Below are 25,283 nucleotides of genomic sequence, written 5' to 3' on the forward strand. Positions count from 1 at the left end.
GACAAATCTCTTCTGTAAGATCATTCTATGATCTGGGGATAGCCAAATACAATGTCCTCTGGGTGAGGGTCAGCCTAGTATTGGCTGACTCAAGTAGATGTCTAGTTTTACAGCAGTGATAATCTCACAGTGTTTTGGCCCCATGTCAGTGTTAAGTAATTACCATTGTTATTTGTAAATTTGTACTTGCATCAAAGGCTGAATGATTGGCACCAATTTGATCCAAAAGGTCCATCATGTTTCTACATCCTAATCTTTCAGAAAACATTAGCATATTTTGGCCAATGACAAGAAGCAACATAAGGTCAGTTACGTATGTGACATATTTATCAACTACAACTTCTTGACACATACTGTTAGTGCATTTTCCTAATTTAGTCTGAAAGCTTCCAGATCATCTGATATATGTGGTGTATCTGCTTTTTATAAGAGGCAGATATGCCAGGGAATAAAACAACAATACTTTTTCTACAACATTGTATTTCTCTCTATAGGGACTGACATTGAGACAGGATAAGGTAGCCAAAATGTTAAAAGTACTTCAACAATATTCCACTAGTTAAGCATTAGCATCATTGTCTTTCATTGCTGGCATTTCTGTTTCCCTTGCTTGCTCTGTATTGAACCCCAAGTCCTGGAAACAATCATTGTATTTTTTGGCAATGGCCACCTTAGCTAGTTCTGGAATAATACAAACAGACATCCATGGATATCAAAACTACCTGACTAGCTTTAGGTTTTATGTATCTTGTCCAGAATTGAAGGAGAATACAATTTCTGATACACTTCAGGTAGCAGAATATTTTAGACTGGTTTTGTCCTTTTCTCCCAACACACAATATGTTTCTTTAAATATTGTGAACACGTGAAACTTCAGTTTAAAACAAATTATTTGTGTGGTCAACTATGAAGCAATGGGGAAGTTTGCAACGTAGGCTCTCTGCCTAAAAAATTCCTTCTTGAACAAATATCTTTGAAAATCCAGATACAATATTTGGACATTTCCATATCATCAGAACAAATTTTGAAATGTCATGAAATACTTATTAGCATTCCTCAGAGGTGGATGTACAAATTTAGAATATGGCAACAAATATATTTGTGTCTGTATCTTAGCCTTAAGGAATGCTCTCCATTTCCTAATATATGTTATTTATTATATACTGTATACATAATGATTATGACTACTTTTCATCCACTTCAAGAAATAGATAACATACATAACTTAAAATAATATGAAGTAAATAATAAAAAAATTATCTCCAGCATTGTTTGGCAAAATCAGCTGTACTAGTGCAATGCCAAATGTGCTTGCACAGCACTTCTGGGTCAGACACATGTCTTAGAGATTGAGCTCTCTATCCTGTGAAATTAGATTGGATTAGATTAATCCAGTGTTTGCATGCAGCAAGCACAAGAGTTAAAATGAGGGCATAGAATGTTTTGTGTCTGTCAACATTGCCAGATTGTGCATTGATTGGGATGAGAATATGTCTCAAAATTATATATGAAAACAAGTAGAGAAAATGAAATAGGGGGAAGGCAGTCTGTAAAGTACTGTCTCTACCCTTCAACTGTGAAAGCTTTTGTTTCTTACACTGTGGCATGTGGATAGCAAATGATAATGTAAAGGAAAAGCATGCATGGTGAAATAGAGACATATTACACGTTTGCACATTAGTTTAAATCCAAGGTTTTGATCAGGATTAGAAACTTGATTTTGCTATATATGGGTCAGAGTAACAGAGTAACCGAAGAAGACTGTCCCTGTCTTTTTTCATTCGGAACATTAACAAAATCCTTGAGCTAAAAGAGATACGCTGATACAGTTTTCTCACCTATCCTTACTCCAGTCGGATTTATTTCCAGACGGAGATTCAAGATTCATTGTCTATACAGATGCAACATATTGTGCCAAACAAGAAGGAAGCTCATCAGGATAGGTTTGGACACAAAGCTGTTTTCCTAGTGGAAAAGGAAAACAGATCAAGCAGATTAACATTAGTGTTATTTAGGGGGAAAAGAGAAATCAATTATAAATAGGAAAACAGGTTTTCAGATGTCAGCTGAGGGAACCCGAGATCCAGTTATGGCAGCAGATGCCCAAAAAAGTAACTGTTCCTAGCCTAATACAGGGACACAATTCACTAGGGACAAAATCCTACTAGAATACATTTTTTCGGTTATAGTAGATTACTACAAGTTAGTACAGGAATGACTAGATCCATTGTAGTCCCTAAGTATTCCATTGATGGAGACCTCTGGATTTTTCCTGGTTACTATTATACCAAGGAAAAGTTATCACACACATATGCAAACAGATCAAAACATTCCGCTAGAAGTTCAGAGATGTTTCTTATTACCTTCCATTGTAATACATTTTGGGTCAGATATTGATAAATGATCCTAAAATCTAAATGAAAATTACTAACAATACTGTATAAGCTATGATACTGGTTATCACAAAGATTGTTTAGAACCTATGCCCTCAAGAACAGGAACCCAAATGTAAAAAGAGTACAAATATGATGAGGACAATACAAAGGAAAGCTATCATCAGTTGCTATTATGTTCTTGATTACTTCAAAGCTGCTAAATAATCATTTTCAATACAGTTATCCTCAAGGATACCAAATATAATGGGGTACAGCCTATGAGTCTATTTTAGTGGAATATCATCTCTCCATAATTTCCTACAGGTTTACATACATTTGATCCACACCCTCCTTTTATTCTTATTTCTTCCATGTAACTATAAAGGTGACAAGTGAATGCTTTACATAAATAATAAAATAAATGTTCTGCCATATTTGCTTGACCTTTTCTAGTTCAAACTAATCCTAGGTTGTCAATGTGAGACAGAAGTTAAGTGCAGGTCACAAGCTGTGATGTGTCACCCTTCTCTCTATTTTTGTCAAATGGAAGCGTAATAAATACTTCACACAGATTCAGAGCGATGGCTTCACTTATGTCAAACTGGTCTTCTGATTATCCATTCAAGTCTTTCAGCTTCATCTTTATGTAGGTATAAACATGGTTAATTTATTGTCTGGTTTCTATTTCTAGGAAAGTACAGCTAGTACATCAAAGCATGTTCTGTGTCAGCTGCTTTCACACTCAACCTGTTTATGGAATTTGTTACACAGCAAAAAGCTGTTCAGCACTTCCATCACACTTCATCTTACAGTTTTGGGATTTATTCCAAGTGAGCAGGACTCGGGGACCCACACAGCTGTTTTAGCTGAGAGCAGGAATCTAGCTTGTTCTAGTCATGGTATATAGGACCAAAGGTCAGCCAAGTTATTTTGTCCTCTTAGGAATCACAAATATCTCTCACTTGATAGTTGTAAAAATAGAATAATAAATTAATTACATACAACTTGCTGCCTTTTCATGACATGATCACCCTTCTTCATGATATAGAGCTGATCTTGTTAACTGATTGGTATGTTGCCCTGTTCTTCCAACTCTACATGATGTGTTACAACACATTTAAGAATAGTCCCATGACTTACAGATCACATTGTATTTATTTATTTTACCTGATCTGGATATATTCAGAATCAACATATTTTATCTCATGTTAGTAGTAGTGCCTTAGGGCGCCAACTGCGACCATACCTCGTGAAGTCTGACTTGACCACGGTGGTGCATGCCTTAGTTACCTCTAGACTGGAGTACTGTAATGTGCTCTACATGGGGCTTCCCTTGAAGACGGCCCGGAAATTACAATTGGTCCAGCGCTCGGCGGCCAGATTAATAAGGGGGGCGAGCTACAGGGAAAGATCTACTCCCTTGTTCAAGGAGCTCCACTGGCTGCCGTTCATTTTCTGGTCCCAATTCAAGGTGCAGACTATCACCTATGAAGCCCTAAACGGTTTGGGACCCTCCTACCTTATCTCCTATCATAAACCCGCCCGATCTCTTCGATCGTCAGGGGAGGCTCTCCTGTCACCACTGCCTATATCTCAGGCCCGTCTTGTGGGAACAAGGGAGAGGGCCTTTTCTGCTGTGGCCCCCCGACTGTGGAATTCACTGCCCATTGAGATTAGGCAGACCCCCACTTTGCTAGCCTTTAAGAAAGACTTAAAAACATGGCTCTTCCGGTGTGCCTTTGGAGAGTAACTGTCATATCTTTCTTCGGTTATTCCCCTGGGATATCTATCTTTTAGACTGTTCCACTATTTTATGTCCCTGCTCCCTGTGGTTTTATTCATATGCCTTTCTCACCGAGTTTTAACTTAGTGTTCATGTGGCCCGCCCTGGTTTTTGTTGCTTTTTCTGAATTTTGGGTTGTAATGTATGTTATTATTTATTGTATTGTTAAATTGTGTTATGATGTGTTGTTTTTGTTATATTGTATGGTTCTGGGCATGGCCCCATGTAAGCCGCCCCGAGTCTCCGTTGGGGAGATGGTGACGGGGTATAAATAAAGTTTTATTATTATTATTATTATTAGGGCTCATCTATACTGACCATATAATGCAATTTCAAGTTAGCTTTGAACTGTAGTGGCCAGATAATGCATATCACCAAAAAGTGCTGTAGCAAAGGTTACATCCAGCAAAGTTGGGGGAGGGGAAAAAATAAGTCCTTTAATGAGTTGCATAATGGGTACAATCTAAACCATATCAGTGAAATCAAAGCTTTCGCTGTAGACATCCAAAGCGCTGAGGTGCTTTGTATAATTCAGAATGCAGGGGCTGCTGGACATGCCTGGGCAACAGGAAGCCAATTGACCCTTTGGGACAGGTAATTGAATACCTCCACTGCTATTGTCACTTTCTCTTCTTTTTTCTAGCTCATATGCCTCTTGAGCGTTGGTCTGCATCTCACCCATAAATGGAAAAGTATGCATTTTCCAGTGGCTTTCAAGCCATAGATGACCTTCTTGACCCTCAGACCTGTTCCAAGAATTATAATCTTTTCATCCATACAGCAAAACCAATTTCTGTCAAAAGTAACCTAAATGGTCAATATAGAAAAGCCCATGTGTCTTCCTAACTGGGCAAGCTACTGAACATGTAGAGTTACCTCTTTACAGATATGAGTATACAAAGAATGACATTGGCTTGAAGAATCACTTTGGTGTTCCCTATCAGTTTTTACCCTAAAAGCTTCTATGGGTCTCTGAGTTCATTGATCTGTTGACAGCTACTAATTTTAAGTGTATTTTAGGATTTCTCAAGTTTTCAATAAAATTGCAAAACACGGTGTAGTGGTTTGGATATTGGGACTATAACTCTGGAGGTCTGATTTCCATTCCGCCCACTTGGCTATGAAAACCAACTGCATGATCTTAGGCAAGTGATACATTATCAGCCCTAGAAAACTGTGGTAGGATTCCTTTAAGAGTCACCATAAGTCAGAAAAGACTTGAAGGCCAAAAAAAACAAAAAAACAAAACAAAACAATAGAGTCAAGCCAAAATTAATTTAACTTTTATGCACTAAGATTTTCAAAAATGTATTGTATAATTTCTGTGGTACTTTAAGAATTTCATAGTATTGTACAGTGTAAAATTCTCCATGTCCAAAGAAGTATTGTAATGTGCTGAATCGAGGGTGTCTTATCAAGTAGCCAAAAGCAGAAAATGGAAAATAGACTAAAAGTGAAATAAAATAAAATATACATGTAATATGAAGCATTTGACCTGACAGAATTCCATTGTTACTTTCAACAATTGAAATTTCAATTTTTCCCATTTGGAGGCAGCCTCCTTGGCTTTCCTGCATTTTGCTCTGCACCACAATTGCATTGAATGGTTGTTCTACAAACATATTGGTGAGGGAAAAAAATCCCTGGGGCAAAAATAAATAGATTTGTTGGGACAAGTGTGCAAGTGACAATGTCACAGAAGAGGGGGCAATGTCAGTGTAGTTTTGTGTGCACTCTGTGATGAAATATGAAGGTGAGGGCTCTCTAAGATTGGTCTAAAGAAGCATGAGTTCTCATAATAATATATCTCCTCGATTGTTGACAGTTGTTTTTGCTTCTGTACTCACTTGTTCCTTTCATTTAGTAGCATTGTCTGGGAAGAATTTTGTATCTTCCTAAAGCTTCCCCCCCCCCCCCCCCGCCCCGAATCAGTGTCCTGGTATGCTGAGGTGTTGCTCTGGTTTGAAGTGCACATTTTCTCCAGACTAATTTTTAAAATTGTTGGGAGGCTGATAAATTATTATTTTAAAAAAAGACAAAATAGAACTTGCAAGTGATATGTAAAACTACCAAAACCTGCATCTATATAATGTCCAGTACTACTAAATGGCAATTATCTTCAGACCTTCAAATACTGACTCTTCCATAGAACTTAGTTTTCTATCATTGGTGATTGTAAACCTTCTAGTTATAATAAACTATATGTCATATTTTGGAGAAAACTCCCTGACCCCTACCCCAGGATAATATCATACAACATGTTAAATTATTACTCTTAACCAACAGTGTATCACTAGAAAGAAGATAGGGAAATATTACTTGTTAGACAACAAAATTATTTGTTTACTATATTGGTCTTAACATTGTTCTTCTTTCTATTTTTAGTCACTGAACAATGTTACCGACATTTTTTAATATCCTCCTCATCTATTCCACACACAGATTCCAGGTTTTTTATAGCATTGTGTTGATTCATCTTTAAGTAAACAGGTTGATTTATCCAGTTCCTTCCAGTTCATCATCTTCTGAATCATGTTTGAGATTATTGTAGAATTTTTTGGCTTGTTGCAATGTTGTAATCCAGAGTCTTCTGTTATTGAAATAAAGAAATAGTCCTACCAATTTCTCCAATCTGTATATAATGTTTTTGTTTTTAAACTTCTGTCAAGAAAAAATAGTCTCTTCTCTTTTGCCAATATACATCCTGGGATGTCTTTATAATAATCTATGTTCCTTGATTTGTCCATTTAGTTTCTTGATATTTCTTTAGAATCTCATCTTTGAGACATTTCTTGACAAAATAGACAATCACATATCTTGGTACTTTCCATGGTCCACTCTTCTATCTGTAATCCTGAAAACTGTTTGTCAAGTTCGTTCTCCTTTATGATTAACTACTAAATCAAGCAGAGACTGAATAACAGTATGAAAGAAGAAAGCAGACAGATAGCTCCCATAGGCAGCAGTCTCCTTAATTCAAAAATAATAGGTGACTTGAAAGTTTCCCAAAGACATTTGCTTGTAAATCTTGCCTTATATGTTATTGCTGTTATCAAAAGGGCAACTCAGCTCAGTCATTTACCTGTTTTTCACTAAATGGCACTCAATTACAAAGGGGGAAGATGGCTTTTTCAGCTTGCTGTCACAGCAGCTTCAAGACTCCTATTTGGAACTTTTTACAGCTTCTCGGCAGCATTTTCTGCTCACAAAAATTTCCTTCTGGTACAGTGTTCCCCCACTACTTCGCGGTTCACTTTTCGCGAATTTGCTGTTTCATGGTTTTTCAATAAATTCTAAAAGACTATTATAAATCATAAAAATTACAATTTACAGCCTAAGGAAGGGAGGAAGGAGAAGTCAAAGGGAGAGAAAAGGACCCCAAGAGGCAACGGGAGGAGAAGGAGGCAATTTATCAACACACGATTGGTTGATAAAGACTTAAAATAGTGTATAACTACTAAAATAATGTATAAATATTAAAATAAATATAGTGTCCCTACTTTGCGGATTTTCACTTATTGCGGGTGATCCTGGAACCTAACCCCAGCAATAAGTGAGGGAACACTGTATCTCTTTCACAGGAGACACTTGGCAAAGGTTTTTGCTTCTGTTGTTTCTCAGATCTTCTGTGGGAGTCCCCAACAAACATGTCTGATCCTTGGACTGCCCCTGGAAATCTTCCCTCCTTGTAAAGTTATAGAGTTACAGTGCAAAAGTGCTATTTTACTAATGTACCATAGCGCTATATCTCTAAAAAATTAAATAAAAGGAAAGCAGAAAAAGACAATGTATTCCAAATATTTTTTTATAGAAAAAATGAGTGTGAATGTGTCAATGGCAGTAACTGCAGCCAGGAATTTTAGTTGCATGACTTTTTTTTTCAGTCAAAAGCTGAATGTTAATTCAACTAGAAGTCTATCCATGGTTTCACTTTTTCCCTTAAATGATCCTAGTCCATTTTGGGGCTGTACGTATAACATAGAATTCATTTTCATCACATCAACCTTCTAATTTTCCTTCTTCAATAAAGTGTCCAAAGCCAGTGGCATGACTAACGGTATAATTGCAGATTTTTGACATTAGCTATTTTCTCATGATTAATTTCCCGTTCTATCTTTCTCATCTAAAACTTCTGTAATGTATCCATTTATAAAAAGAACTAAGTGAAATCTGGGGAATGTGTTCTATAGCTAACAGCGTGTTATTGGTAGGCATTTAAAGCATATTCAAAGTGACACGCTTTGAATGAGCACTCTGGGTCTGTGGCAAATTTAGCCTGTCAAATTGAGTGTAAGGACTTTGGAAGTGTGACTTAGAAAACTTGGCCCCTATACACACTAGCTTGAAGATATTGGTAGTAAGTGTTCCACGGTAATCTAAACCTTTCTCATTCCCAGCCCTACCTAGATCTCTGCAGTCCCAATCTTCTTTCTTCCACTGTGTGGGGTCTATAATCCTAATGTATGTCTTTGAAAATAGAGCTGGATCTACCATTAGGCAGAGTATAGCAATCAAACAGCAAATAGTATCAAGTAGTTAAAATAAATCATTGTATGCAATTTGTGATTCTTTGCCCCATCTTCAGAGGCAGTGAACCATGCTATCAAAAAAGGATTTAATCTGCAGTCTTAATCCATTTTTTCTGTATGGCATGGGAAGGGGAACCACCCTGTTCTTATAGATCAGCATTAAGCATTAACTCAAGAGGCAAGCCAAATCTGTGAGCAAGAAATGAGAAATGCTAGAGCTTGCTGCAATCTGTTTGATTAAAAAGAATAAACAAACAGAAAGAGATATATCTGTTGTTTTTAGTTGACCTAACACAAATTAATTTGTTAAATGCAATGATATAATTTTAATAGCTATATAGAGCAGCCCCTTTTTTTCAAATAAGATATAGACATACATTCCCATTTTGTTATGAGTCTTATTCATTGTCTATGACCAAATCAAATTTTACAGCCATGCTGATCAATGCCTTGAACACCAGACAACTCAGATAAATACAAGGGGCAATTTTTAAACTTCTAGATCCATCTTGTGTGAACTGCTGAAAGGAAACACAACCTATTACCACGGTTGCTCCAGATCAGATGTTCTTCAGAGCTGTTGTGCTGGGGGTGTTCACTATAGAAAAAATATGCTGTCTGATCTGGGTTAATATCCTATATATGTGTCTGTGATTCCACATAATGTTGTTACTCCAGATTCACATATTTGAAAGATTTTGTTTTTGTTGGAGTATTTTGCAGCCTTTGGAATAGTTCATTTATAATGCAAATACCATTTGGCTATTTTGGAATTCTAGTTTAGCAACAACTTTTCCAAGCTTTAGTATGCAGTGGTCACATAAGCATGGTATATTATTATATTTGCACTGGTTATTTTTATGGACTCACCAGTTCATCTTTCTGTAACCAGAGTTATGTACAAAAGCAGGATAGATTCTAAAGTTTTCTCCCTACTTCTGTTAGATCCATTATCTTTCTGTCTGCTTTGAAAAAGCTTGTAGTTACTCATCAACTGAGCAGCTGGAACTTGGCCATTGGCATGGAGTTTCTTTCTAAGGACCTTCCAAACATTTGTTCACACACTTCTGAATCTTTCCACTGTTCCATCATTTTCCTTGGCAGCGTGTTTTGAAGCTCATATTACAAATTTCAGTTCTGGACAAAATTATGCCAAATGTTTAATGCTAAAGTATAATGGGTGTATATACACAGTTGATTTGTGCCCATGGTATGAAAAGCAGTCACCACATTGTTTGGGTTCCAATATATATATATATATATATATATATATATATATATATATATATATATATATATATATCTCTGAATACTTTCTTGAATATGTTGTTGTATGTTGTGACATGTTACTAAGAAGTGTATATGGAAGTATATGCTTTGAATGAGATTTTCCTGCCTCTTGGCAGGAGGTTGAATTGGATGGCCCACGAGGTCTCTTCCAATTCAATGATTCTATGAATGTATGAATGTATATAAGTAGGAATTCATGTTTCTTACACTTACTATAGTATTTGCTTAAAAGAACAAGCTTTGATGAAGAGCTGCAAATTATACCCCCAAATTAAACTGGAAATTATTAGATCCCAGAGATTATTAGAGATCTGCAAATAAATTTGCACAGTTCTCACTGCAGATCTGCTCATTGCAACAATAACAGAAAGACAAGACATGGAACATAGGGATGGATCAGCCCACTAGTTTTGCTTTCTCTCACATTCCTGTATTTTAAATATATATATATAATAGGATCTCACTTATCCAACATAAACGGGCCAACAGAATGTTGGATAAGCGAATATGTTGATAATAAGGAGGGATTAAGGAAAAACCTATTAAACATCAAATTAGGTTATGATTTTACAAATTAAGCACCAAAACATCATGTTGTACAACAAATTTGACAGAAAAAGTAGTTCAATACGCAGTAATGCTATGTAATAATTACTGTATTTACGAATTTAGCACCAAAATATCACAATGTATTGAAAACATTGACTACAAAAACATTGACTACTAAAAGGCAGAATGTGTTGGATAATCCAGAACATTGGATAAGCGAATGTTGGATAAGTGAAACTACTGTATATCAATTTCTTCCCCACAAAATTTATGAAAAAATGTGCAAACACTTACAATGGCCAAATTCAAATAGGACAGCTTTTTCCAGGATATAGTGGAACACACTGCATCTGTCTTCACTATTATTGCTTACAGATGAGGGTCCTATTAGGAAAAATTATATACCAATTGTATTTCAGCATAAGTACAAATGATTACACAGGAAGTCAGCCAAAATTGTGAGAATGAGAAGTTAGTGAAATTGATCTAGTTCTTATAAAAATGGGAATCGAGGGAAATGCTCACCTATCCCTAACAGTACTTCAGCTAAGGATAGTACCACCAAATGATTGGAGCTATTGCTCTTATAGTCAAGAATGTACGTGAAATATTCAGATCACCAAAGAACTTACTTTAAAATAGAACTCCCTGCTTATAACTGCTGAATAAATGTTTATACAGGTTTGGGGGGCACTTTCGTATTTCTTTATGTATTTGGCAGAAGAGAACATAAATGGCATGGCAAAGTGATTAAAAAATTAAGGACAAACTGAAAGAACTAAAGGAGAAACAGAACACTGTATCCATTTGCATTTAAAAATTTCAAAAACTATGTACAGCCTAACAAATGATTTATCACAGTATGACTAGAGTCCTGTTATTTGTATACTTGCAGCTTATTGCACATACGTCTCATTTTTGAATGGGATATATGTAATATACTGTAGCCCTTTCGAGCACCATACTAATCTCTCCCCCACAATACATTTCAAATCTCAAAAGATGAGGCAGTTCTGATGATGAAGGTGCAATTGATTCGGAGTTCAAGGGATAGGATAAATAAAAGCATTAAAATATTACAATCTAAATTTTGTCAATGGAAAAGTAGCTTTTTAAAATAAAAAGGCATACAGGTGGATTGAAACTAAATAAGGGATGAAAAGTTAATACCAGATAGAGGCCTTAATTACATTCTTAGGGCCTCATCAGACGGGCAGCGGGAAAACAGGGGGAAACGGAGGGAACTGTCCTTCTTCATTCCTTACCATCTTTCCCTGTCTTCTGGGGTGGCCTCCTATTCTGCGTGTTGGACCATTTTCCAATATTTTCCTATCTTTTTGCAGTTCCACCACATGTGAAAAAGGATCCTATCTGTTCCTTACACCTCCAGCATTTATTATTAACATTATTGTACATCAAGCCCAGCTTTTTAGGGGTTAGGTACCATCTGTTTAGAATTTTTAGCCAGTTCTCCTGGAGATCCGTTGCATAAGTATATTTTAATTTCTTTGTCCAAATTTGTTCCCATTCATCTAGTAGAATTGGTCTGCCTATGTTGTTTGCCCATTTAATCATGGAATTAGTTATCTCTTCAGTTTCGATTTCCCATCCTAATAGTTTATTATAAAGTATTGATATATTTTTCTTCTCTATCTGGAGGAATTTGTCCCAGAAACCCACTTCTAGATTGAAACCTTCTAAACTATATTTTTTATATGCCTCCTTGATTTGGATGAACTGGTACCAGGAGATATTTTTATTGGATTCCTGGAGTTCTTCTAACATTTTAGTTGGGGTTGATCTTGTTTTTTGGATGTTTTATTTAAAACTTCTTTATAGGTAGGCCATTTCATCCAACCCAACTGTCTTCTATGGTTGACCTCTAGTGGAGATAACCATAGTGGAGTTTTTGTGTGAAAGAATCTTTTATATTTCTCCCAGACTTTGAGCAGGTTGGATCTGACTAAATGATTTCCAAAAAAAATTTCGATTTTTGTTTTGCCGTACCAAAGGTACCCATGCCAGCCTCTTCTAAAGTCATGGCCCTCTAATGTCAAAATTTTACTTTTGTCTAATTTAATCCAATCTTTGATCCAAAGTAGAGCGTTGGCTTCATGGTATATCCTAAGGTCAGGCAATCCAAATCCCCCTTTAGTTTTTGGGGTAATCATTGTAGTGTATTTTATTCTCGGTTTTTTGTTTTTCCATATGAATTTACTTATTTTTTTGCCATTCTTTAAATAATTTTGCGGTTCTTATAATTGGGAGGTTTTGGAATAAGTAGAGTAATTTAGGGAGGACACTCATTTTAATAGCCGCTATTCTACCCATGAGTGACAAATTCAGATGCTTCCATTTTTCCAAGTCTTTTTTTTATTGCCTTCGTTTGGCTAAATAATTCAGATTTAAGAGTTGGTTGTTTTTGGGTGCAATCCATACACCCAAGTATTTTATTCTTGGGTATATTGTTAATCTGGAAAGTAGACTCAAGTCCTTCTGATGTTGTGTCGTCATGTTCTTTGTCATTAACATCGTTTTCTTTTTGTTAATTTTGAAGCCTGCTAAAATTCCAAATTCTTCAATTTTATTAAGCCACATTTGGATATTTTGTTTGGGATTTTCAATAATACAAATGACATCACCAGCAAAGGCACGAAATTTGTAGTCTTTTTTGTCTAATCTAATTCCTTGCAATGTTTTATCTTTCCTAATAGCTCTTAATAATACTTCTAATGCGAAGGGACTTTGGGGCAACTTACAAAAGCACATACAAGTGCCATTACACATAAAAATAGAGGTAAAATTACATCACAAATTAGACAATGACAACACCAGTTAAGATAAAAACAACACATTACAAAAAGTCCAATTTAAAAAATTAATAAAACACAATACCAATTGCCATAAAAATGAATAGTGCCGCATCTATTGAAGAGTCTCCTTACACAGCTGTGTTGCCTTGTGCAGCGGCTATATTCTGCTTTAGTCATCCACCTTCTCTAAAACATCATTCAGATTCACCTGAGTTTCTTGCTCTAGCAAACTCAATTGATCTTTTAGAGAAGCAGTCAGCTGGGAGGGGTGTACCCTTTTTTTGTGCCTGGATACAACCACAAATAGATTAAACAAATCCCTTGCAACGGAGGCTAGCAACTGGATCTTATAAGCAAAATATTGCAGTGGGATTTTGCTTTTGTTTTCAACATTTGCTTAAATATAGGATGGAGTTGAAAATATAATATTTAGGACAGAAGATCATTTTCTTCAATATAAAAAGGATTCAAGAAGGCTTTTTATTTTCCCTGAAAATGCAAATTCTCCACCTTCTTGCTTGCTTGTTTTTGTAACATGTGCATATGCTTAAAATGTTGAGGATGAATACAGATGCTAATAAGGAAAACTTTCATTTATGCCAGTGATTTCAATGTATTTGTGAATCTAACCCATGTGTTGCTAATGGATGGCTGGATATTGTGTTCTTTGACATATGCAAACAGGTCAGTGCAGGCAACGCACTTGGTATTCAGATCACACTCCTCTATAATTTTATGTTGAAGTTTAGGCTGCGAGGCACAAAATGTTCAAACATTAACAGGAAACTTTTCCTGTGCTTCATGAATATCATAACATAACTGAAGGAATGGTAACCACTTGTCAGTCATGGAAAACAATTCAATCCACAACTCTTTGAGCATTGGCGAAAGCCGCTATATCTCCTAATTGACTTAAAACAAAATAGAAATCTAAACCACATTTATGCCTAGTGTTTTATGAAGGAGTTAGACAACTAGCAGTTCATTTTTTGACATTATATTTTGTTATAGTATTAAGTTTAGGTTAACTGTAGGGAACCACCATCATTAGATCAACTAAATTTGAATGAAGCTCAGTTGGAAAATTGCTTCAGCTCCCAGAGATGACGTTCATGTCTTCTCTGCATGGATTCTCTCTCCCAATGTCTCAAACAACTGCAGCTAGCCAAAAAGAGAAATGACCACACAGGAAGAATATCATGTCCAAATCCCTGCTCACAATCCTCTCTTGTGTTGCTGTGACCTTGTGTTACATTACACCATTTATCATGAGTTGTTCTTCTCCAAACCTTTCCGCAGCTTCTCCATCTAGCTTCCAAACAGTCTGTTTGCTTAAGCTTCAGGATTTCCACAGAATTTTTAATGCCACAGCATAGTCCTTCAACTGCTACTTTAGAGGATTTTTAACAATGAATTGGCACAATTTCTTAAATACTAGAAATTCTTTTGAATGTATAATTTGCATACTTTTTCAGTATCAGTAGATAATGCTGAGAATTTACTGGAGAAGGTGGATATGCAATTTTCTGATTAGACTACTCCCATCTCACTCCAAAGTGTAACCTTATTGAGAAAATACCATTTATTTTTCAAGCTAGGGTTTACCTGGTATTGAGCATAAGAAGCACTCAGAATTCAATCAACAAAGCTTAATTTAAAATGATTATTCTTCCAAAAGTGTATAAAGTTAATGTAGATTGCTTTTTGTTATTATCAGAAGTTTGGTGCTAGAAACTAAGAGCAGTCAAAAGTTTTGATAAGTTCAGTGCACTTCAAGTACAGAGAATTCAATCAATATTTGTTACTGCATTGGTAATGAAGAAGATTGTTCACTAACAATATCCCACAACTATAACTTCTGGGATGAGAAACTGCAATAGTTAGATTATGATATTTCACTAATTGTTAATTGACCAAAAAGTTGATGAGAAAGTGGCCACTGTATAGTAGGAAACATGTCATTACAAGGTCTTAGAAATTTATTTCTATCATAACACAATTATGAGTAAATAGAGTAAATAGAGTAAATATATACTCTAGTATAAGCCGACCTTAATATAAGCCAAGGAACCTAATTTTACCACAAAAAACTAGGAAACCTTTTTTGACTCGAGTATAAGCCGAGGATGGGAAACGCAGCAGCTACCGATAAATTATAAAAGGAATGGTTGCTTACCTGTAACCATCTCTCTTCGAGAGATCATCTGTCAAATCTGCACATATGGTAGTAATTGCGCCCAAGCAATACTGTCAGAAACCCTCAACAGGTGTGCATGCATGCCGACGAACTGTGGTGGCTGCAGCAAAAATTCTGCAGTATTTGTTGACAAATCCTTCTGGGCTTTAGCTAAGGCCAAGCCTTCTTGTTGAAAAGCCCTCACCATGGGCTGCTTGTCCTTAGGCAGGGCATTGAGGTAAGGGCCAATCTTTTTCTACAAAAAATCTTGGTAAGTCGCCATATATGCCTCATAGTGGGTTATGTGTGTCATAAGTCCTGCACCTAAGTTGACCTTTTTCCCTACTGACTCGAGCTTTATGCCCTCCTCATCAGTGGGTGTTGTATTTGTTCTAGAAGGACGTTTACTGTGGGACGTGTCAGCAACTATTGTGTTCAGCTGTGGTGGTTTATAAACCCATTATGCAGTCGAAAGGTCAACCTTGTGCAGGTTAACACTCCTGTGGGAAACTGCACCAAGTGTTGCAGGGGCCACATCTGGAGTTCGAGCCACTCGCTGGAGGTATGGTACTGCTGACACTGCCATAGCAGGGGAAGCTCGCTGGCGTTACTCTTCTGATGGATATAGGTGATCCTCAACTGGTTTATAAATTAAGTAAATTAAGAGCACCCAAAAGGTGCATCATCAAAGCCAAAAAGCTTGCTACATCTCCTGAGACTGAGGTCTCTGGGTCTGCTCCGGTCTCCTGGTCCCCTTCCAAATGGTGTGAGGAATCAGACTCAGGCTCCGAATGTGACTGCAACTCCTGTTGCTCAGACTGGTATGCTGGGTCAGTATTTGGCGTTTGTGCAGGCTGGGGCCTGATGTCCCCCTGAGGAGACAGTACAGGTGGTTGGGGGTCCACAGCCATTATTGGCCTCCCCCCCCCCCCCAAAAAAAATGCTCTTCCACCTGGAGAGTATATATTTCCAGCAAATTACAGTAAATGTGAGGCCGGCTGGGAGCCACTGATGGGATCATTTGGAATGGAAATAATTAGAGCGGAACGTCCTCCCCCCCCCCACTTTCGCTCCCTCCCTCTCTAACTTTTTCTTCCGGTGACAACTTGAAATGGCTTCCTTTATCCCAAAAGGGCCAGTCCCAATCCATCATGGTAGTCAAGGAGGGGACGGGACATCTTGGTGGCCCACATCCAGACAGAATGGATAAGGGATGATAATGCGATAAAAGCGGATTCAATAACGGGGTGGGGGGACTTGTTTCGCTCACCGACGAACCCCAAAATCAAAATATGGGCTCCCCCCACTCTGATCCCCAATCCGGCCCATTGGTTCGCCTTGGAAAACCCTGGACATTTAACCCCCCCCCCCCCCATTCTCCAGAAAAAGTTTCTTCTTCCAAGTTTTCATATGACAAGGGAGTTGGATGGATTGATGGTTACACTGAATTGCAAACGGATGAAATCTAAGGTGTGCTGGTTCTTCTTGGATGACACAGTTTTCCAACAACGACAACAGAAACAAAACAAATATATTTAGAAAACCCATAACCTGGACAAACAAAGGAGGCATTTCTCATGGCCGTCACTTTCTGGGAGTTTGCCTCCACATGACTTAAATTTTTTTAAAATCCAGTTGAAGCCATACTAGCCTGTCTCAAAGTCAGGGAGTCCAAGTCAGGGAGCCAGAAATCAGAGTAGTCATTGTGGAAGTCCTTATTCATAACCAAAGTACCAGGAAAACTTACAGAATTGATCATGGAAACCCACTAGGTGACCTTAGGTGTGTCACAGTCTCTCAGAGGAAGGTGAAGGCAAACCTCCTCTGACCAAATCTTGCCTAGAGTCTGCTTTAGAGTCTCCATAAAGTAGTAAATGATGCTGAAGGCAAAAAACAAATATATAAAAAGTTCATCTTTATGAATAGATGAATGTATAAAAGATGAATTCCTTATTATTTTTGTATCAGTAAAAAAATCTTGGGATACATTCAAATATTTAAACCAATTTTTCAACTGTAATTTCAGTAGGCAACCCTGTTTGATATATCACATAACACAGATGAGACAGAACTGTGGAATATACTGCATTTTCAGTATGCTTTGACAAAAATCTATAGATCTGTGCACCATGGCAACGGAAGAGTATTTTGAGCCTGAGAACTGACATCCATAATGGCATCAATCTGTTTAAAATTTCAACAGATTCCTATTGCTTCTCTTTCCAGCAATCTTTCCAAGCTGTTCCTCCAGCAGGTGGGGGGGAAACTGGGCATCTTGCATAGAGTTTGCCGTTATATAGTATTTTGTATATTAATAGGTGCTTATTGGAGAAGGCTGTGTTTTTCCAAGAAAGGCATTCCAATCGAGAACAATTTTTAATTCAGGCTGAGATCCCATTTAAAGATCCCATTTTAAGTGTAAATCTTCACCAGACAGTTATGTAAGAGGCCCAGGAAAGAGTATAACACCACCATGGAAATGTCCCAATACACATCCCGGTCAATGAAAGGCTGCTTGGATTGAAGGAAGAACTACATCGAATACACTGAATCCTTACAATTTCAGATTCATAAATCCTGCCACAAATAGCTCAAAAGTATTTTTCTAAACAAAATGTTGCAAAACTTCCTTCTTTCGAAAAGGGGTGTCACCTCTCTGTTCATTTGACATGCAACATTTAATGTCTGCTAAGCACATTCAGTACTACTACAACAACTACTAATAATAATAACAGTAATAATGACTTTATTTTTTTGCCGCCTCCATTTCCCCAAGGGGGACTCAGAGCAGCTCACATAGGGACAAGCCCGACCATCAAACATCGTAAAACAGTTTACAACATAAAACATCATAGTTACTGCAAAGCAAACAACTATGGTTAAAAGTTTAAATTATCCAACCATAAAGCATAGAAAAATCTTTAAAATCTGTGAGACATCGGAAAATCTAACTAAGCGTGAGTAGGAACTGTCACAGAAAAGGAAGGGGCCTGAGGCTGCCAGGAACCGCGGGAGCCAAAGTCCAAAACGCCCAGAGGGAAAGAAGGAGGGCCCAAGCTGGCCCAGGCCTAGTTTAGAGGCATGCTGAAGAACGAGGGCAGGAGAAGGGCCATAGGAAGATAGGCTGATTGCTCTGGGTTCTCCTTCTTTGAGCGAGGGGCCTGCCTATAGCGCTAGATCCTCCGGAAAGCCTGCCGCTTGTTTGTTTGCTTGTTGCTGTGTTTCCATATTTAAAATTCTAGACCTATTTGTATTTTTTATTAATATATCCATGAAAAGGATTTATGACTTTGTATGAGGTATGTCGGCTTTTGATGTATAGAATTTGCTTCAAATATGTCCTCCAATTTCCATTTTTTGAAGGTTTTTGTTTTTTCTAAGGTCCATATTAAAGTCCCCTCCAACTATTAGCTCCCTTTGGTAAATTTCTTGTACTTTCCAAAACCACTTTCTAAAATAATTCTTTTGCCATTTATTTGGGCCATATACATTTCCTATTGTATATTTCTTGCCGTTGATTTTGCATATTAGTACTATGTATCTCCCTTCCTTATCTATTATTGTTTCTAGTATTTCCAATTTTAATGAATTTTTCATTACTATCGCTACCCCTCTGGCTTTATTCGTACCTCTCGCTTCAGCTATCACGCTCCAATCTGGAATATTTATTAATTGTTTGTTATCTTTCTTATGTTTGTGCATTTCCTGTAAACAAAGCACGTTGCAATATGATTTCTTTGCTAATTGTATTATTCTTGACCGCTTCAGATCCGAAGCCAACCCGTTTGTATTTAAAAAACAAATTTTTAGCTTGTCGCCCATTAACTTTGTGTATTTGTGGCTCATCATCTGCTATATTCCCATCCCTTATAACTGTGGTTACCCCTTCCCACTTCTCAAATGTTACTTTAAGGAAATGAATCTTTCCTTTCATTTGAGATTTCTTGCAGCACTGCGCCCCCTGTTCCCTCTCCTGTTTATTTTTTATTTTTATTATTCCAGGCCATCCAGTTACTTCACTATTTTTTACCCATTATATGCCCGCTTTCAACCCACTAGTTGAAACGCTTTCCATACCTACTAGTTTTGTTATACTTAAGCTTAAACATAATGTCCATTCAGTCCTACATTCATCTACTACAAAGACTCCAAGTCAGGGACTCCACCGCCAGTGCCACTTCTGAGACAGGAGGAGTTGTAGGGGCCCCTCCAGTCAGGACAGAGGGAGACATGGTGCCCCTCTTCCCTCCTTGGCCTTCAGCTTTCTTCTCCATTCCCTCCCTCACAGGTGCAGGCGAAGCATCTTCCTCCCCGTCTATTTCCCAGCTGTCCTCCACCACCAGTGCCACTTGTTTGGGGGCGGGGTGTGCTTTTCTCTTCCTCTGCCAGGTGCCTCCATCCCCTCCCCCATAGCTAGTTGCCAGCTATCCTCCACCGCCAGTGCTACTTTTGAGGCGGGTGGAGTCATAAGGGCCCCTCCAGGCAGGACAGAGGGGAATAGAGGGCCCCCTCATCCCGCCTTGGCCGTCAGCTTTCCTCTTTCTCCACCAGGTGCCTCCATCCCCTTCCTTATAGTGGAGGTAAAAAGGGAATAGAGAGTGGTGCTGGGTCATAAATTTACACTCCTCCTCCCAATCTAGTTGCCATCTGTCAACTGACAGAGGGGGCCCTCCTTGTTGTCCTCCTGCTCCTGTGCCACCTTCTCAGATCTACGGCTGCTCTCAAACTTGTGTGCAGCCTGGAGGAAGACACCTCCTGTCACATGGGCTGTCAGCTGTCCTCTCCTCCTCCAGGTGCCTCCATCCCCTCCCTCATAGCTAGTTGCCAGGTGTCCTTTGCCACCAGTGCCGCTTTTGAGGTGGGAAAAGTCATAGGGGCCCTTCAGGCAGGACAGAGGGGCCTCCTCCTCATTGTCCTCCGGCTCCTGCGCCGCTGCCTCAGATCCAGGGCTGCTCTCCTGGTCTTCTTCACTGCTCTCAAACTCTTGTGCAGCCTGGAGGAAGACGCCTCGTCCTGCCTGGGCTGTCAGCTTTCCTCCGCCAGGTGCCTTCATCCCCTCCCTCATAGGGGCAGGCGGAGCATCAGGAGAGTGTGATGCTGCAGCGGCATAAAACATACAATCTTCCTCCCAGTCTGTTTCCCAGCTGTCCTCCACTGCCAGAGCCACTTGTTTGGCAGTAGGAGTCATAGGGACCCCTCCAGGCAGGACAGAGGGGGACAGAGGGGCCCCTCATCCTGCCTTGGCCTTCAGCTTTCCTCTTTCTCCACCAGGTGCCTCCATCCCCTTCCTCATAGTGGAGGCGAAACAGGAATAGAGAGTGGTGCTGTGATGCCCCATGGGCCTTGGAGTTCTGACCCCAGCGCCATCATGGATCATGATGATGAAAACATGGGTTTTTTGCCGTCTCAGCAAGAGACAGAGCCGTCCCAGATGCCTGTTGTGGACAATTCTTGCCAAGAACTCATTAAAACAGACCTTGAACCAGTTCTTCCCAGCGCTTCTCCCCCCTTTGCGAGAAGGGAGTTCTATCAGGCGAGCCGTTTCCAAAGAGAACAAACAAGGAGAAGTATGAGATTAGCAGCCAGACAGGTCGTTAATTAGCTAGTTTCTCTTGGGAGCTTTCAGGGAGGAACGCATCTGGATGAAGAGGTATTTCGCTTCTTTTTCCCTTGGGAAAGGAAGCTCTGGACACCTGCTCTGCAGGAAGATTAAAGTTCTTTATAAGTTCCCCGCACTGGTGAAGCCGTTGCGGAGTCAACAGATCAGCTTAAGGATTAACTTCGGTTCCAGCCAAGTGTGGACTGCGTTTGAGCCTGCAACCTCCAGTTCCTTCGTGCCTTGCCTTGCCGTGTTTCATGACCTATCTCATCGTGTTTTCCAGCCTTGCATCTTGTGCCAAGTATCCAGTCTTGTCTCCAACTCCCTGCCTTGGACTTATGTTAAAATTCAGTAAAACTTCTGGACGTTTTTTCCCCACTCTAACTGCTTGGAAGTGGAGTGTGTTTCGGTTCTGGGATTACAACTTTGAACTCTAATATAATATACTGGACAATATATTTCTGGACTATATTTGACCTTCCCTGAAAAGTCTATTGCTGGACTACATTTTCTACTTGTTTTTATCCTACTATAATATTTCTTTAATAAAGATATTAGATTGTTATTGGCCTCCGTGTGTTGGTTCTTAGTGCTCCGCTGCCAGGGCGTGACAGGTGCTGGGTCATAAAAATTACACTCTTCCTCCCAATCTAGTTGCCATCTGTCAACTGACATCTGTCAACTTGTCCTCCTGCTCCTGCGCCACCTTCTCAGATATACGACTGCTCTCCTGGTCTTCCTCGCTGCTCTCGAACTCTTGTGCAGCCTGGACAAAGATGCCTCGTCTTGCCAGGGCTGTCAGCTTTTCTCTTCCTCTGCCAGGTGCCTCATCCCCAATATTTGTCTGGTGATTTTGTTCTTTATTTACCATTTCCTTTATTTCAATTTATTCTGTTTTATGTGTGTCACCTGAAGTGCACCAGATATTTTGTACTCAGTTGTAGTGGGATGTGAAAGAGAATTTGTCACAGAAATGAAATGCAGGGCAGCCTCAGAGGAAAAGCAATAATCTGATCCAGGAATAGATTCTTTATACTCTTTATTGAATCCCATTGTGGATTACAAAGAATCAAACTTACTTCTGTATGTGACAAGAAACATAGGCAAAAGGAAGGACAAGTGAACAGCACAGGATAGAACCAGAGAAGAGGCAGAGTTGTCTATTAATATTCAGAAAGGGCCAAGATGATAATTTTATGGGGATGGGGATCCCTAAATGAAGGGCCCAGCCACACAGGCCTAAAAACTCAGTAGAAAGTGGGATAAAGGGGGAGAGGATTGCTACAAAACTCATAATGCGTGATCAATTGTGTGACAACATAAGAAACACATGATAAAAAGGTTCACATAAAATCCAAACACTGGTGAAAAATGTGCTGCTGTGGAACACTATATCCCAGCGCTGCTATAGGTCACTGTATATCCTTGCAATATGCTGGTTTAGACTGCTCCAACACTTATTCTTATTTTAAAATCCCAAAACATCTGATGGAGGGATGTAAACAGATAGAGCCACAGACACAGAGGTGGCTAAATGGCAGCATGAGAGGAAAGCAGTTCCTATGAGAAATCTCACCAACCATTCAATTATTCTCATTTCCTATGTATTACTGAAAGGAAATGGAGCTTGAAATTACAGTGTCAGCAGCATGTTGTAGGCAAGTGACCCCAAAGGGAAACAGGATTCAAGAGGGCAAACCTGCAGGAACCAGGAGTGAGGGAGAAGAGAGACAACAGAAAATCTGCTGGTGTGCCCTTTGTTATATCCACATCACCACTCAAACTTTGGCAAAATGCCTATGAGGTGCAGCACATCTCAGAGAGAGAGAAAAGAAAACTTCCTGCGGAAGTCCTGCTGAACCTTTTGCAGTTCCTTTCAATCCACATTAACTAAACCTTTCTGGATGCTGTGGATTCCTTAGAACTTAGAACCTTCTATGTGGACTCTGCTTGAGGTACTGGAATTTTTAATCCTTCTTTCTTACTCCGGATTAAGCAACTGTTTGAAAGGGCCCTAAACAGAGACTGGAAAAAAGGAAGACAAGCCAAAGTCTATTCTGCAAATGGAAGTAATCGGTAAGTGCATACCGATTGTGTTTGTAAGACTAGCCTTGTATTAATGAAAAAAAATTTTGTTTTTGTTTTTCATGTCAGGAGCGACTTGAGAAACTGCAAGTCGCTTCTGGTGTGAGAGAATTGGTGGTCTGCAAGGACGTTGCCCAGGGGACCCCCGGATATTTTGATGTTCTACCATCCTTTTTGGGAGGCTTCTCTCATGCCCCTGCATGGGGAGCTGGAACTCATCCATGCTCTCCCCTGATTTGAGCCTGATTTGAGCCATATAATCCAAACACCTTTTGAAAGGCAGTTATCAAAGAATTACAAAAAAAGGCAAGCTGGTTCATTAAATAGCATTGGGAAGCCCTCCTCTACAACCTGTCTCTTTAAGACTACGAATGGCATTACTGAAGTTTTACTAATGACCCATGCTGCTACTAAATTGCCACCTTGGTTTTATGCCTCAATGCCCATGAGATAATATATGGTGATATTTAATGGCTGGCTTTATTGCAAGCGTGACTTCCAAAGCTAGTGTTAAGTAAACTGTATTTCTATATATAAAACTAATAGAAGCTCTCTTATGCTGAGTTAGGGAAATGATTGTTTTTGATGAGTACTGTATATTCCAACTGGCAATGGCTCTCTTAAGTCTTTGCCAGGACTTTGACATTTTATTTTCCCAGTGCCCATGTTGATTGGAAGACCCTCCTAACTGTACTTTCCCAAGTCCTGATGTTTGCTAGAGCTGTATTTATTTTTAAACCTGTCATTTGAGAACCCTTAGCAAAGAGGTAGATTGAATCTGACACCTTATACAAGGAAAGTATGTCACAAGACCCTACATTATGACTACTATTGTTTTCAGAATAGCTAGTAGTGGCTGCACTCCAAATACCTTGATTTGACTCCCAGAACTTTGGAGTCCAAAGTAGTGTCTTTGTGATACCTTCTTTGGAAGCTACTTGAACAGTGCAAACTCACTAAGATTTTTCTTAACTGGAATTAGCAAGTGCTATTGAATCACGGCACCATTTCAAAAGGGTAACTTCACATTCTTACAAGTTCATCTAAGAGATCTTTTTTCACCCACTGAACCATTTTTGTTAAGTATCATTCCATACAAATTGTGAGAAATACATTTCCTGAGGTATGATATTCCTGTGAACAAGAGCTGGGAGATACTTATTTATGACCTCATCAGACGGGGGTGTAATTGGTTGCAAGCATCGGTTCGTCTTCCCTTTCACCACAGCCGGCTCCCATCCCCTGATGCACTGCAACTTCCAGCGGGCTTGTGTGGTGAAAGGGAAGGCAAAGCATCATAGAAGGCTTCCTGTGTTGCCTTGGATCAATGGGGAAGCCAGGCAGAGAACACTTCCCCTCCTAAGATGGACTTACTGGTAAATCAGGTAATGCAGGGCTTGGGGCGATGGATTCCCCATGTCCTCCGGTGAGCACTGCTGGACTCACCACAATCCGCATCAATTTCATTGGCACATGTGGAGAGGTCCCAAGTCTAACTCTCAAAAATCTTTCAGGCAAGAAGTTAAGAGATATACCAAAACTTTTTCAGGGCATACACCCTCAATTGACCTTGAGCATAGTTAATCAAAAATCAAGCAGAGAGCTGAGCAGAGAAATTGCAATCAGTGAGACTTGCTTCTAAGTATAGAATCATAGAATCATAGAATAGCAGAGTTGGAAGAGACCTCATGGGCCATCCAGTCGAACCCCCCCCCCCCCGCTAAGAAGCAGGAAATCGCATTCAAAGCACCCCCGACAGATGGCCATCCAGCCTCTGCTTAAAAGCCTCCAAAGAAGGAGCCTCCACCACAGTCCGGGGGAGAGAGTTCCACTGCCGAACAGCTCTCACAGTCAGGAAGTTCTTCCGAATGTTCAGGTGGAATCTCCTTTCCTGGAGTTTGAAGCCATTGTTCCACGTCCTAGTCTCCAGGGCAGCAGAAAACAAGTTTGCTCCCTCCTCCCTATGACTTCCCGTCATGTATTTGTACATGGCTATCATGTCTCCTCTCAGCCTTCTCTTCTGCAGGCTAAACATGCCCAGCTCTTTAAGCCGCTCCTCATAGGGCTTCTTCTCCAGACCCTTA

At 39.2% G+C, this 25,283-nt stretch overlaps 1 long non-coding RNA gene across 1 annotated transcript in view; it reads left to right on the plus strand.

The window, feature by feature from the left end:
• LOC134299470 (uncharacterized) overlaps positions 1-21,679 on the plus strand; it is a 61,449-nt gene extending 39,770 nt beyond the window's left edge. The window contains exon 2 of the long non-coding RNA XR_010006686.1: positions 20,787-21,679. This is a non-coding gene — a long non-coding RNA (uncharacterized LOC134299470). The remainder of the gene's footprint in view (positions 1-20,786) is intronic.
• Positions 21,680-25,283: the final 3,604 nt, after the last annotated feature.

The sequence above is a fragment of the Anolis carolinensis genome, chromosome 5 (assembly GCF_035594765.1).
Source record: "Anolis carolinensis isolate JA03-04 chromosome 5, rAnoCar3.1.pri, whole genome shotgun sequence".
Lineage (NCBI taxonomy): Eukaryota > Metazoa > Chordata > Lepidosauria > Squamata > Dactyloidae > Anolis > Anolis carolinensis.